This window comes from Triturus cristatus, chromosome 7 (genome assembly GCF_964204655.1).
Source record: "Triturus cristatus chromosome 7, aTriCri1.1, whole genome shotgun sequence".
In the NCBI taxonomy this organism is placed as follows: Eukaryota; Metazoa; Chordata; class Amphibia; order Caudata; family Salamandridae; genus Triturus; species Triturus cristatus.
This window is the reverse complement of record NC_140590.1, coordinates 556,187,255-556,200,319: the sequence shown is the minus strand read 5'-3', so window position 1 is coordinate 556,200,319 and position 13,065 is coordinate 556,187,255. Positions and strand designations below refer to the sequence as shown.

Here is a 13,065-nt window from a genome sequence, read left to right as displayed (position 1 = left end):
TTAGATGAATATGGGTTTCTGAAGTGATGGTGATAGTATACAGTGAGGCTTTAGATCCAACATAAAGAATGATGACCCACACAATGAGCGAGGTTTTCATCAGATCCCCACTTAATAGAGAGGTGGTTTTGCGATGTGGGGTATTATTTACATTACAAATATATAGTATACAAATATTTTTTTTTTTTAGGACAGTTCGTTTTTAGTGTTTATTATTAAATGAAATATATTTTTTCATTACGTTCTTTTTTTGGTGACATATATGACATCATGGGACTATTTGCCAATAGATATCTGTAAAGATACATATTTCGCCACTCTATCCATAGAAATGGGGATTACGTTTTTTTGGACGGAACCCACTTTAAGATGGCGGATTCGTTTATATTGATTAACCCGCTTTTTATCAACACGCTCTGGACGCTTTTTTATGTTCAGGATGAAACTCAATTTAAGATGGTGGATTCGTTCATGTTGACAAGTCCTCTTTTCATCATCATTAACTTTATTGATGGTGGACGCGACGAGCACTTTATAAACGGTAGCGGAATTGAGCCGGCATTTATCCAACTTACGACAAGAAAAACAGGAGCAGGCTGTGAGACTAGTCAGTCCCGGTGAGTGATACCTGAAATTTGTGGGTGTGTTCTCTCGGTTTAGGTAGCTTGTCGTGTTGATATGGCATAGAAAGTCGGAACTATGGGAGCATTTAATATCGAGGCCCGCAGTCCTGTTAGATGTGCTGAAACTACATTTGAAAGACTTACGCTATGCTATTTAAAATACATGGGAACGCTAAAGTTTTGTTTCCCGTTTATATGAATTTGACCGCGGGTATTGAGACCAGATTTGTGCCTTAAAGAATATCTTTAATTTGATGCACACATTGCTGCAACAGTGGCATGTTTTTTTATATGCTAAAATAAATACATATGACTGTAGTTAAAGTTCGTTGTATTTTTGAATTATTGATTTTTAAAGGGATACATGCCGTATTAAAGTAATTCGGCAGATGCGTTAAGTATGTTTTAATCGTGACTCATTAGGTCATTGTCATTAGGTCATTGTGACCTCCCTACAAGTGGGTCTTTTGAAGAATATAAAAGCACAATTGACGAGGTGCAATCTTGGTTATATAGCCCTTTTTGTGAAGACCATAGCTCCGGTGGTTATGCAAGTTTGGACCCGGGAAACAGGTACAATATGCCAGATGTATATAAAAAAGAAAAAAATTCTTCGTTATCAACAGTCACACATAATATTAGATTGAATGTGGACTAATGGACTGTTTATCTTGAAGTTTAACCAATGAGGCTGTGGTCCGCGGTTGTTACCTTTCTTCTGTTGGTCTAAGCATTATTGACACCATTAAAGATTTTATCAAGGTATAATCATATAAAAAAACTACTAGTAAGTCATAGAGATGCAAGAGGAGTAATACGAGATTAGACCTTAAATTACTTTGTGGTAGTGATTATACATTATTATATATATTTTTTTAGGGAGGAGACTGTGTGCCCCCATATTGAGCAACATTAGTGAGGTTCTATTCGTGAAGAAAATCGATATTGTGAAAGGAGAGACACATCGTCCTCCAGGTTATCTACGATCAGGTGGGTAATTCCCTTGAGAATAATAACAATATTTGAATGGCTAACGTGAGGATGAGGGTGTGAGTCAGCCTGGTTGAATAGATATGGTCAGCATCATCTGTGAAGCCAAGATTATAATATTGGAAATATTAATTTCAATGTTTTTTTAAACTATACGGAAACTGTTATTTTTTGCAAATGAATGATGTTATGGTATGTAATGGTTAAGCAACATGAATTGTATGTAATGACTTGAATTGCAGTACTGTGTAATAATATGTCATATACATCTTTTTTGCATTGTTTTTAGATAAATGACTTGGGAGATTTGTTAAAAGTGTTTATTAGCCTGAAGATGGTGGTGAACTAAACGATACCACCGAAACGCGTCGCTTCTTTATATAATTTTTTAGAAAGGATTCAAACAATATCTGGATGGAATAAAGCAGTTTCTGGTTCAAGAAAGCACCCAAAACAACATCGGGCTTAAGTAGAAGAAATAAAATGTTTACTGCATATCCAATTGGGAACATTATTACTTAATTTCATGTATTTGGAGTGCCTTTGATATACAACAAGTTGTTGTTTGTTGGCTTCGTGAAGATTATAAGGTTCTCCCATTTGTTATATCAATGACATGTGTTTAACAAAAAATGTGTTTATTTTATGAGATACTTGTTTTGTTTTTAACAGATTTTATGATATAAATAAAAAACACAGGATATATTTTTATATTGTATTCTCGGTTTCTATTTGGTGCTGGCAAATGTCTTATGATTGAATGTGAGTGATTTGCTGTATGCTTTACAAGGAGTCCAAAGGGATCTTTTTGTTGGATATAAGGGTCTGAGGAGAAACCAGGGAAACGCAGTGATTAAGACATATTGATGAGTAAATTGGAAATCCATGCAAGGGTAGCCCTATCGATCCCTGTATCTGCTACCCTCTGTATAAGAATAGTGTGGGATATGGTATTGAATGCTGCTGACAGATCCAACAAAACAAGAGTAGCAGTTACACAATTGTCCATTATGAGATGTTCAGATCTGTGAGAAGGATGGATTGATTTCTATGAGCAGCATGGATGTCAAATTGTGATGGATCCAGTAGATTATTGATTTTGAGATACTGTGAAAGGAAATAGGTAATGAGTATTTCCAGCTTTTTGACTGACACTGGATGCACAGAGATGGGTCTGTAATTCTCCAGGATATTAGGATCAGTGTTACACTTTTTGAAAATGTGTGCAACATAAGCCAATTTCCAGCTATCTGGTAAGGAGGCAGAGAAATGGAAGAGTTTAAAAAGTGACGCAGAACAGGGGCAATTGTCCTAATACCTAAATTAAGGGTGGAGGGAGGGCATGGATCCAAAGGTGAGCCCGACTTACAGTTGGTCAAAAGAGTAAGCATTTCTGAATATGAGTTAGGAAGGAATTGTGTCAGGTCACAAACATTGTTAGGTTGCACACTCGCAAAAACGTAAGCTAGCTTCCTCAATGGAAAAAATTGAATTCTGGATAGCAAGAATCTCATTTTTAAGAAATAAAGTCAGTCTATTACACATATCTCGAGAATGTGTAATCTCAAGGCTCAGGGAAATGGGATGAGTCACTGATATGACTACAGAAAATATTTCTGTAGAAGAATGTATGGCTGGTTCAATTTTTACATGATTTCTTTGTGGTAAACTTTGATAGCTGTCTGGTAGAAATTTCGATCTGCCTCACTCATGGTAGAGCGCCATTTTCCTTCTTGTTGGCGGCATTCCCTTTTCAAAGGAAGCAAGCTGAAATTAAACCAGGGAGTTGGCTTGGATTTAAACCTTTCTTGTATTTCAAAGGAACAACAATATCAAAGGCAGATATAAGCCAGTCGTGATATAATTTAACATTGGTCTCGACTATCCCTGTCTGCTGTAAATCATTAGTCTCTAACACAGAGTTAAGTTCTGTTACAACAAGCTGATGCCAGGCATTCCAGGACTTGGCAGCGATGTAAGAGAAGGAGCGGCCCCGCTGCAGCTGCGAAGGGTGTAGGGGGTGTGTGCGAGGGAGAGTGAGGCAGAGTCTAGGTATCTTTCGGGCAGGGGAAAGGTCAGTCGATGGTTGATGTACGATGGTCGTTGGTTGTGTAGAGAATTGTATGCATGCGTGAGGATCTTGAACTGGCATCTCTTCTGGATGGGTAGCAAGTGGAAGTTTCTGAGGTGGGGGTGATGCGGGTCGGTCTAGGGAGGTCCAGGATGAGTCTGGCAGTGGTGTTCTGTATGGTCTGGAGTCATTTGAGGAGCTGGCTGGAAATTCCGGCACAGAGAGCGTTGCCATAGTTGAGGCGTTTGGTGACGAGGGCCTGCGGGACTGCGTTTCTGGTGCTGATTGGGAGTCCTTTGAAGATAACTCTGCGGAGCATGCAAAGGGTGTGGAAGCAAGAGAAGGTAACTGCATTGACTTGTTGTTTCATGGTCAGTTGGCTGTCGAGGATGAGGCAGAGGTTGCATGCATGGTCTAACAGTGTTGGTGTTGGTCCGAGTTCTGCTGGCCACCAGCTGCAGTCCCATACAGAAGTGGTCTTCCCAAAGATCAGTACTTCTGTTTTCTCGGTGTTAAGCTTGAGACAGCTGCCCCTCATCCATTTGACTATGTCGGTAATGGCATTTCAGAAGTTGGTTTTGATGCTGGAAGAGGCCTCGATGAGCGAGAGGATAAGTTGAGTGTCGTCTGCATAGGAGATTATATTAAGTCTGTGGGATCTGATGACGTCTTAGAAGGATTAGTTACTTACCTGTAATCCTAGTTCTCTTCCAGGGGTATCCTCATCAAAGTCATAAGCACTAGAATATTCCCACCCATGCGCGGGACCCCGGAAACATAATCATATATGTGAAAAACATATATGCATCTCTATATATATATATATATATATATATATATAATAAAAAAGTAAATGCAGCCTTTCATAACCAGAGCTGAATAATGCTGTAAGGACTCCCCTGTATATTATAAATAATATATCTAATATAAACAATATATCACAAAAACAGGGAAGAAACAACAGCAAAGCATGTTTGAAAACTGTTTTAATGCTTAGCATTTAGCCCAAAACCTCAGATAGGACTGAAAGCATTGACAGCTCACAGGCTGCATTGTAGAAAACTACAGCCTAGAAAGTCTAGAAAGCTAACTCATAACAACATAGAAAAACTGGCACCGTGCCTTTAAGGCAGCCATGACCCCTAGCTTCCCATCATGCCTCAGGGGTGACAGTTAGGTCAGTTGTTCTTTGCGGTGACACAAAGCCATGACACAAAGAGTTGACAATTCCTTACGAATTAGGATCCTTTGCCCGGGGCGGCGGGACGGTTGCTTATGACTTTCATTACGATATCCCTGGAAGAGAACTTGGATTACAGGTAAGTAACTAATCCTTCTCTTCCAGGGGATCCTCATCAATAGTCATAAGCACTAGAATAGAATAGCGAGCCTCACCCCATCCACTGCGGGCAAAGGAAAATAATAATTAACAATCAAGCTCAGACCGCTAAACTTGACAATTCAGACATTTCTCTTATCTGAACAGATTTCTCAAGGAGGCCTGGCCTACTTGAGTATCCGCCCTGGAGTCGGATTCAAGACAATAATGCTTTGTGAAAGTATGCACAGATCTCCAGGTTGCTGCCTTGCAAATTTGTGCCATCGGAACGTCATGCAAGAAAGCTACTGTAGCTGCTTTCCCCCTAATGGAGTGTGCTTGAGGTGACAACAATAGGGGTTTATTTGTCAGCTGGTAGGCCAATTTTATACAGGACACTATCCATCAGGAAATGGATCTTTTGGTAGCTGGAAAGCCTGTCCTCATGGAACCATAATTTAAACACAATTGCTCCGATTTTCTTATGACCTTTGTTCCCTCTAGATAGAATTTAAGCACTCTCTTAAGGTCTAAGGAATGGAGTGACCTTTCTGCAGGAGTTGCGGGATTGGGAAAAAAGGACGGCAAAGAAATTGACTGATTAACATGAAAATCAGATACAACTTTCGGAAGAAAAGTAGGGTGAGTCCGTAATACTACTCTGTTGTGGTGAAAGATAGTATATGGCTCTTTGGAAGACAACGCTTGGATTTCGCTTACTCTACGCGATGATGTAATCGCGACTAAGAAAGCGGCCTTCCATGTCAAATGCTGCAGCGTGGCTTTATGGATGGGCTCAAAAGGAGGACCCGTCAATCTAGAGAGGACTAGATTCAACTCCCGAGGAGAAGGAGGCTGAACAGGGGGATACACTTTTTTCAAATCCTTGACCACCTGTAGTTGAAAAAAGGAAGGCTGGTTTGGAGACTTTCTGTAGGCCGTAATGGCCGCTAAATGTACTCTGATCGATTAATACTTCAAACCTGATTTAGCCAAGTACAGGAGGTAAGGAAGAATAACCTCCTCCTGCCCTGTGGTTGGATTAAACTGATTACGCGTGCACCACAAGTAGAACCGTTTCCACTTAAAGGAGTACGGAGCCCTTGTGGAAGGTCTCTTTGCCTCCTTTAGTATATGCATACAGTCCTGTGGTAAGTTCAAATGTCCATATTGCAGGACCTCAGGTGCCATGCTGCCAAGTTCAGTGAGGGAAGGTTGGGATGTAGGATCTTCCCGTCCATCTTGGTCAATAGGTCCGATCTGCAAGAAAGCCTCCTGTGGGGGTGCACCGACAGCTGTAATAGGTCCGGGTACCACCACTGCCAAGGCCAGTCTGGGGCTATCAGGATCATTGACATGTTGGACCGGATGAGCTTGGATACCACCTTCGGAATCAGAGGCAGGGGAGGAAAGGCGTATGCAAATATTCCGGACCAATCCATCAAAAGAGCATTCCCCTTCGTCTCTAGACGGTGGAACATGGAGGCGAAGGCGAGGCATTTTTTGTTTAGATCGTCTGCAAACAGATCTATGGAAGGCTGCCCCCACTGATGGAAAATTTCTGCCACTACTTTGTCGTTTAGCAGCCAGTCTGGCTGATCTTCGAAGTGCCGACTGAGTGAGTCTGCTCGCACGTTTCGTTCCCCTGGAAGGTGCACCGCTGTGACGGAGAGGCCTCGGGCTAGAAGCCAATGCCATATCTTTTGAGCTTCCAGGGACAGAGGGCGAGAACGCGTACCACCCTGTTTGTTGAGGTAATACATGGTGGTCGTGTTGTACGTTTGGATGAGGACTGAGTTGGACACGATTGAGGGCTGAAAAGCTTTGAGAGCTAGATTGACTGCTCGCAGCTCTAACATGTTTATGTGGTAGGATTGCTCCTTGAAGGACCACCGCCCTTGCATCTGTAAGCAACCCATGTGTGCTCCCCATCCCTGCAGAGATGCATCGGTTACCAAGGACTGGGTAGGAACAGGTTGATGGAAGGGGACTCCCACTAAGGTTCTGTGGACGAGTCCACCATAGAATAGACGATTTTGCTGCTTGTGAAAGCACAATCCGGTCTTCCCAGAGACCCATTGCCTGGTTCCACTTGTCCTCCAGGTCCTGTTGTAAAGGCCTCCTTCTCAGCCTGGCGTTGGGGATGAGGAATATGCAAGAAGCCATTGATCCCAATAGGGACGCCACTTGCCGGACCGTTGGGCGATTTGTCTGGAGAAGAACTTTGCACTTCTGTCGAATTGATAAAAGTCTCTGTTCCGAAGGAAACGCTCTTCCTAGGTTTGTATGTAGAACGGAGCCCAGGTAATGGATCACCTGTGTAGGATGGTGGACAGACTTCTCCATATTCACGTGCAGGCCTAGCCTGCGGAGCAGAGATAGACACACTTGGAAGTCGCTCTTTACCTGCTGAGGAGATGGCCCTTTCAAGAGCCAATCGTCCAAGTACGGATATACGAACAGACCTATTCTGTGTAGAGCCGCCGCTACCACCGCCATGCACTTGGTAAAGACTCGTGGGACAGATTTTAGTCCTAAGGGCAACATCCTGAACTGGTAGTGACTGCTGCCGACCACGAATCGCAGATATTTGCGATGACGGGGAATTACAGGAATGTGGAAATACGCATCCTGGAGATCCACTGAACACATCCAATCTCCTGCCTGCAGATGTGGACATATTTGATGAAGTGCCAGCATGCAAAATTTCTCTTTCAAGATGACCTTGTTCAGCGACCGAAGATCCAGGATAGGTCTGAACTTGTGCTCCTGATCTCTTGTTGGTACAAGGAAGTACCTGGAGTACACTCCCTTTCCTCGCTGAGAGTGGGGAACCTTCTCTATTGCCTTTTGTTGCAGAAGAGCCACCACTTCTTGTTGTAGTAACTTTAGCTGGTGAGGACGAGATCTTTTTGGAGGAATGTCCTTTGGAGACACGCGGAAACGTAGTGCATATCCATTGCGCAGTATACTGAGCACCCAACGATCTTTTGTTATGTTGCACCACTCTTTCAGATGACGTGAAACACTTCCTCCCACTGGAGAGGGCAACGGCGTCAGAGGAAGCTCTGGTTCATTGCTTTCCTGCTATTCGAGTTGTGGAGGAGGATTGCTGTTGATTACCTCCTCTACCTCTGTTCGACTTTCGACCCTGAAACTGCGATCTTCCCTGGTTCTTGCTTTGGGTCCACTGAGGGGTTTGAACCCTCTGTTGGTATCCCTTGCGCTGGTGGGGTCTGTATCATCGTCTCAATTCCTTTTTCTTTTCTAACCCCACCGCCTTCAAAGTGTCCAGTTCGGCTTTCATTCGAGCCATCTCTTCATCTGTGTGGGAGCCAAACAATGAAGAACCAGAAAAAGGCAGGTTAAGGATCCTCTGCTGAGCATCCGGTTTAAGAGCTGTAAGCCGTAACCAGGCAGACCTCCTTGTGCAAATGCCATGCGCATACGAATGCGCCGATAGTGTGGCACCATCCGCTGCAGTGCTAATCATTTGATTAGCTACCAGGGACCCCTCTGTAATGACTTCCTCAAAGTCCTTCTGATCCTCCTTTGGTAGCTTCTCTTTGGAACGACCCAAAGAGTCCCATAAGGATCTGTCGTACTGACCCAATAAGGCTGCTGCACTGGAGACCTTAAGCGAAGATGCTGCAGAACCACAAACCTTTCGTCCCCAAGAATCCTGGGACTCACTCTCCTTATCCGGAGGGACCAACGCATGAGCAGAGACTGTGTGCGTTTTACGTGCCGCTGCGACGATCACTGAATCCGCAGGGGGATCCGTTTTCAAAAACACCGGGTGTGCATCAGCAGGCTTGTATTTCTTTTGAACTCTGGCCGGTGTAGCCTTAATCGCTGAGGGTGTCAGAAAAATGTCTATTACTGGTTCCAGAAGTCCAGGAACCAGAGGCAGCAACGGGCGCGAAGCAGATCTTTGGTGCAGCGTCTCGAAGATCACGGTCGTTGCGACCTGAGGGGTGGACATTTCAATGTTCAGTTTTTGTGCCCCTCTCTGCAGCACATCGTGATATGTGTTAATGTCGTCTATCGGAGACACTCTCGACTGATGGCTGTCCGATAGAGTAGGCAAATGGTCCCTCTTAGAGGAGTGAGTGGAGGAAGACGACCATGAAGGAGACCTCCTTCATCGGTGTGACGTAGAAGGCCTGCGTTCCTTAGATCTTCCTGCACGGTGCTGACGTACCGGCGAAGGTGATCTATCCACCTCCAGCACCAATCTTTGTAGAGGGGATCTATGGATAGGGCTTGTGTATTCTTCCTCCCTTCTCACTGCTCCCTCCGGAGTCTTACTCCAGTGATGGACTGGTAAAAGCCATCTTGGAGATAGATGTATAGAAGGAGAGGTCCTCCTCTGATGTGATAGGGACCTCTGTCGTGATTTCCTCGAATTATGTTCTGGGGACGCAGATGGAGAATGCGTCGACGGACGTCTCGAGGAATGAGAGGATGAGTGTCTCGAGGCTGATTCAGTCACTAAAACCACTGAACCCTCTTCAGATCTATGTGATGTGGGCCTCGACGTCAAGCGTATAGCCCGCTCCGACGGAGCTCTCCTCGACGTCGATCTAGATCTTCTTCTAGCCGTCGAAGCTCGACCAGGTTCTGGGAGCGCTCTCGGCTTTGACTCCGCTTTTTTCGACGTCGAATGTCTCGACGGCAAATAGCGCATTGACGACAGCAATACACTTCTTCGTCTCGACGTCGAGCATTGTGGGATCGACGGCGCCAAAGGACTTCCTCTCCTCCGATAGTGGGTGAGATGACGACGGCGGAGGGCTGCTAGTTCTCGACGCCGATCGTCAGGGGACTGACGTCGGCGGAAGGCTTCTGGTCCTCGACGTCGATCGTTGCCGGAATGACGGCAGAGGGCTTTTCGTTCTCGACGCCGATCGCCGCCTGGTTTGCGACGGCGGAGAACTCCCTACCCTCGACATCGAACGTCGTCTGTGTGACGGCGACGGAGGGTTGCCAGCTCTCGACGTCGAACATCTAACCGACGTCGACGGAGGTCTGCTGATTCTCGACACCAATCGTCGCTGGGTTGACGACGGCGGAGGACTTTGGCTCTTCGACGCCAATCGTCGCGGAGTTGACGTCGGTGTTGGACTGGAACTCCTCGACGCCGATCGTCGCCGGGTTGACGACGGCGGAGGCTCCCGAATTCTCGACGTCGACATTGAATGTAATGACGTACCTTCATACCTGCGTTCTCTCGACGGCGAGCCCGCTGTCGACGGTCGTTTTTTAGATGTATGTCCCTCTGGTGGCTGTTTTCTCAGCGCCGAGCCCGACGGTCTAGAAGAGGATCTGGGCCTCTTAGAAACTTTTCTTACGGGAGACCTGCCTCTGGAAGCCTTTTCTGCCAGCTCATAAAGACGTATGCGCTCCCTGTCTTTCAAAGTTCTTTTAGAGAGCGACTGGCAATAAGGACAAGTCTTGGGAACATGATCTTTAGGCAGGCAAAGAATACAGACTGAGTGAGAGTCTGACCTGGCCTTCTTTTTTCCACAAGAAGGGCAGGGATCAAAAAGAGATGGCATTTTGAGTGGGAAAAAAAATGCCAAAATTAATCAGAAAAAGTAAACACCTTACTTGACTAGATGTAAAACGTCGAAGTAAGATAACATTTTCCTGAAAAAGGTAGGTGGTGGCACTGGGCGAAGTCCAGGTAAGGATGGAGCCTTTGGTGTGTCTCCTATATCTCCTCTGTATCTTGAACAGGAGGTCAGCCCTATGACCCTAAGATTCCACTTTTCTTTCCTGGGTACAAGAGAGAGCAGGCCAAGCCCTTAGGGGCTCCTCTCATGTCACAGACAAAAGGTCCATGTCCTCGTCTGTTCTTCCTTAAGTCCTGCAGCGTTCTGAAGTGGGTGCCTGAAGATGCCACATTCATGCCAGTCAGGAGCTAGTGAGTGTGAATGACTCCTTGTCACGCCCTAAAAAATAGGTTTAAAAGTTCCAATAGCCACCCCTACCTACTTTGGGCATTTTCAAGACAGTGAAAGTCTTCGGCCACACTAAACTTGGACTCTGAGGGCTAAGAGTGTGTGTGGGGAATGTACTATGGTAATCCTAGTGTTACATGTAAAACCCTGCACAACTCTCAAGCAGCAAAGGGTGTGGACTGTTATAAAATATTTACTTGCCCATGGAACGAGATACTTCAGAAATCTACATGTCCTGTAAAAATAATCCACTTGTCCCTATGGTGCCATAAAGTGAGGTGACAATTGATCTAAATGTTCTAATTGTATCAGGGCTCGGATAAAAGCCTCTCTAGTTATGCCAGGATTCATCCTGAAGCAGGATTTGGATTCTAGCAATGCCCATTAGCACCTTTCCGCAAATCTACCTACTGGGGCTGGAAGTAACAGGAAGCTGTGCTTCCAGAGCTGAAAATACGTTTTAAGTCTGTGCACACCTACAAACTGGCATGTTTAAAGGTTTTCACCAACTCTTATATAATCTTTTTCCACACTGAGATAGGTTGACAATTTATTCCTGACAAGGGCACAATAAAAAACTGGGTTGCAGGAAAAGTGAACTTGGAAACGCTCAGATTTTCACATGCGCAAATATACATATTTGCCTATAAAGTTTCCAGGCCTACTTCTGTAAATTCTTGTGAATTCATAAAAGTCGTAAAACTGCACAAATGCAAGGATATATACCATGATATATACCATGAGTGCAATTTCGTGACTTTCTTTAAGAATTGGGCCTTCAATTAGGTCTGAGGTTATATGTAATTTTAATAAACACCTTTCGTTTTTATTATAATTACATTTACCTTCATGCATGGTTAACTTCCCTGTCAGAGCATTCTGCTCTTTCATAAAAGGTGCAACAGCACACAAAGTAGTTTCCTTCCGTGCCAGGGACTACTAGGCACCATGTGCTTTTTGGTGATGGCAAGGTAGCTCCTGTAACAAAAAGTTTTTCAAGTACCATGCTGAAACAAAACATGCATTGACAAATCCAAAGAGCTGGCAACCAACGCAAGACTATTGGCTTTACCAACGCTTGTTTAGCTTTATGTTTTCTGTAATCTTGCAGAACTGGCTTTCCTTTATTACTATTTTTTGGAAATACTAGCATGCATCAAACACATTTTCCTAACTGACACTAAAAATAAATAGTATCTAAAATTGCACAGTAGTAGCACAAAACTTTTTTTTCTAGTTGCATATTTTGTTGTGTACATTTTATTTTGAAGGTAAAGAATAAGCAATCTTGTTTTCAGGTTTCTGCGGTTATTTCCTTCTAATAAGAGAGCATTCTGGGAACATTATAAGTAGCCTCATAAAGTTAAACTTTGCAAACATGACTACACATTTTTATACTGGAACCACTGTCAGTAGTGCAAGCAAGCTACAGAACTTCCTTAGAGTTCTCACCCTAATAATACAAGCTTTGCATTAATGAACCATAAATACAAGTTTGAACAGGATGAACATATCTGTAAAAATCTTACCTTAACTACAGACAGTGCTCTTTCCTAGATTCATAATGTAGTACTTTGAACTGGGAGCCAAATGGTGTGTGCTGCATGGGGGTGGGGCTGTCCTAAGGACAAAATAACTCTGGGAACGTGTTGCCCTTGACCCCAAACAATATGTCCTGGGCATTGGGCAATAGGAATTCCACAACCCTGAACAGGATTAGCCACTCAAGCAGGATTTGACATTGTAATATCTGAATGGATGCTCACAGCTCCCACCGTTCTGCTAAGCTCAAAGAAGTCATCCCTGTCAAAAGACCTGTCAGTAACGTTCACATATAATGTAGTTGCTGGGCGGTATGTTACACCTTTCTCACATCGATGCTATTCTGGCTGGGAGAAGTTTGAGAGCAAATGCAAATTAGCTTCCATGAACTCTGGACAAGGAAAAGATCCTTTCTAAAAGTGATTTTTCCTTAATATTTATAAAAAATCCTACTTCACCATCAAATTGGATTTTTAGTAACTATTAAAAATAGTTCTTTAATTATTTTCTCCACTAGTCTCATTTCTAAGATACAATATTAGAACCTGTATTCTG

The 13,065-nt window shown here is 43.9% G+C and overlaps 1 protein-coding gene and 1 long non-coding RNA gene across 6 annotated transcripts in view; one reads left to right on the top strand and one right to left on the bottom strand.

Annotated features, from left to right (window-relative positions):
* The window catches only part of GGA3 (golgi associated, gamma adaptin ear containing, ARF binding protein 3), a 730,897-nt gene that overhangs the window by 346,384 nt on the left and 371,448 nt on the right, over positions 1-13,065 (bottom strand). The window lies entirely within an intron of this gene.
* LOC146810100 (uncharacterized) lies at positions 470-2,071 on the top strand. Its single transcript, XR_014965631.1, has 3 exons — positions 470-617; positions 1,503-1,613; positions 1,903-2,071. It is a non-coding gene; the product is annotated as an uncharacterized LOC146810100 (long non-coding RNA).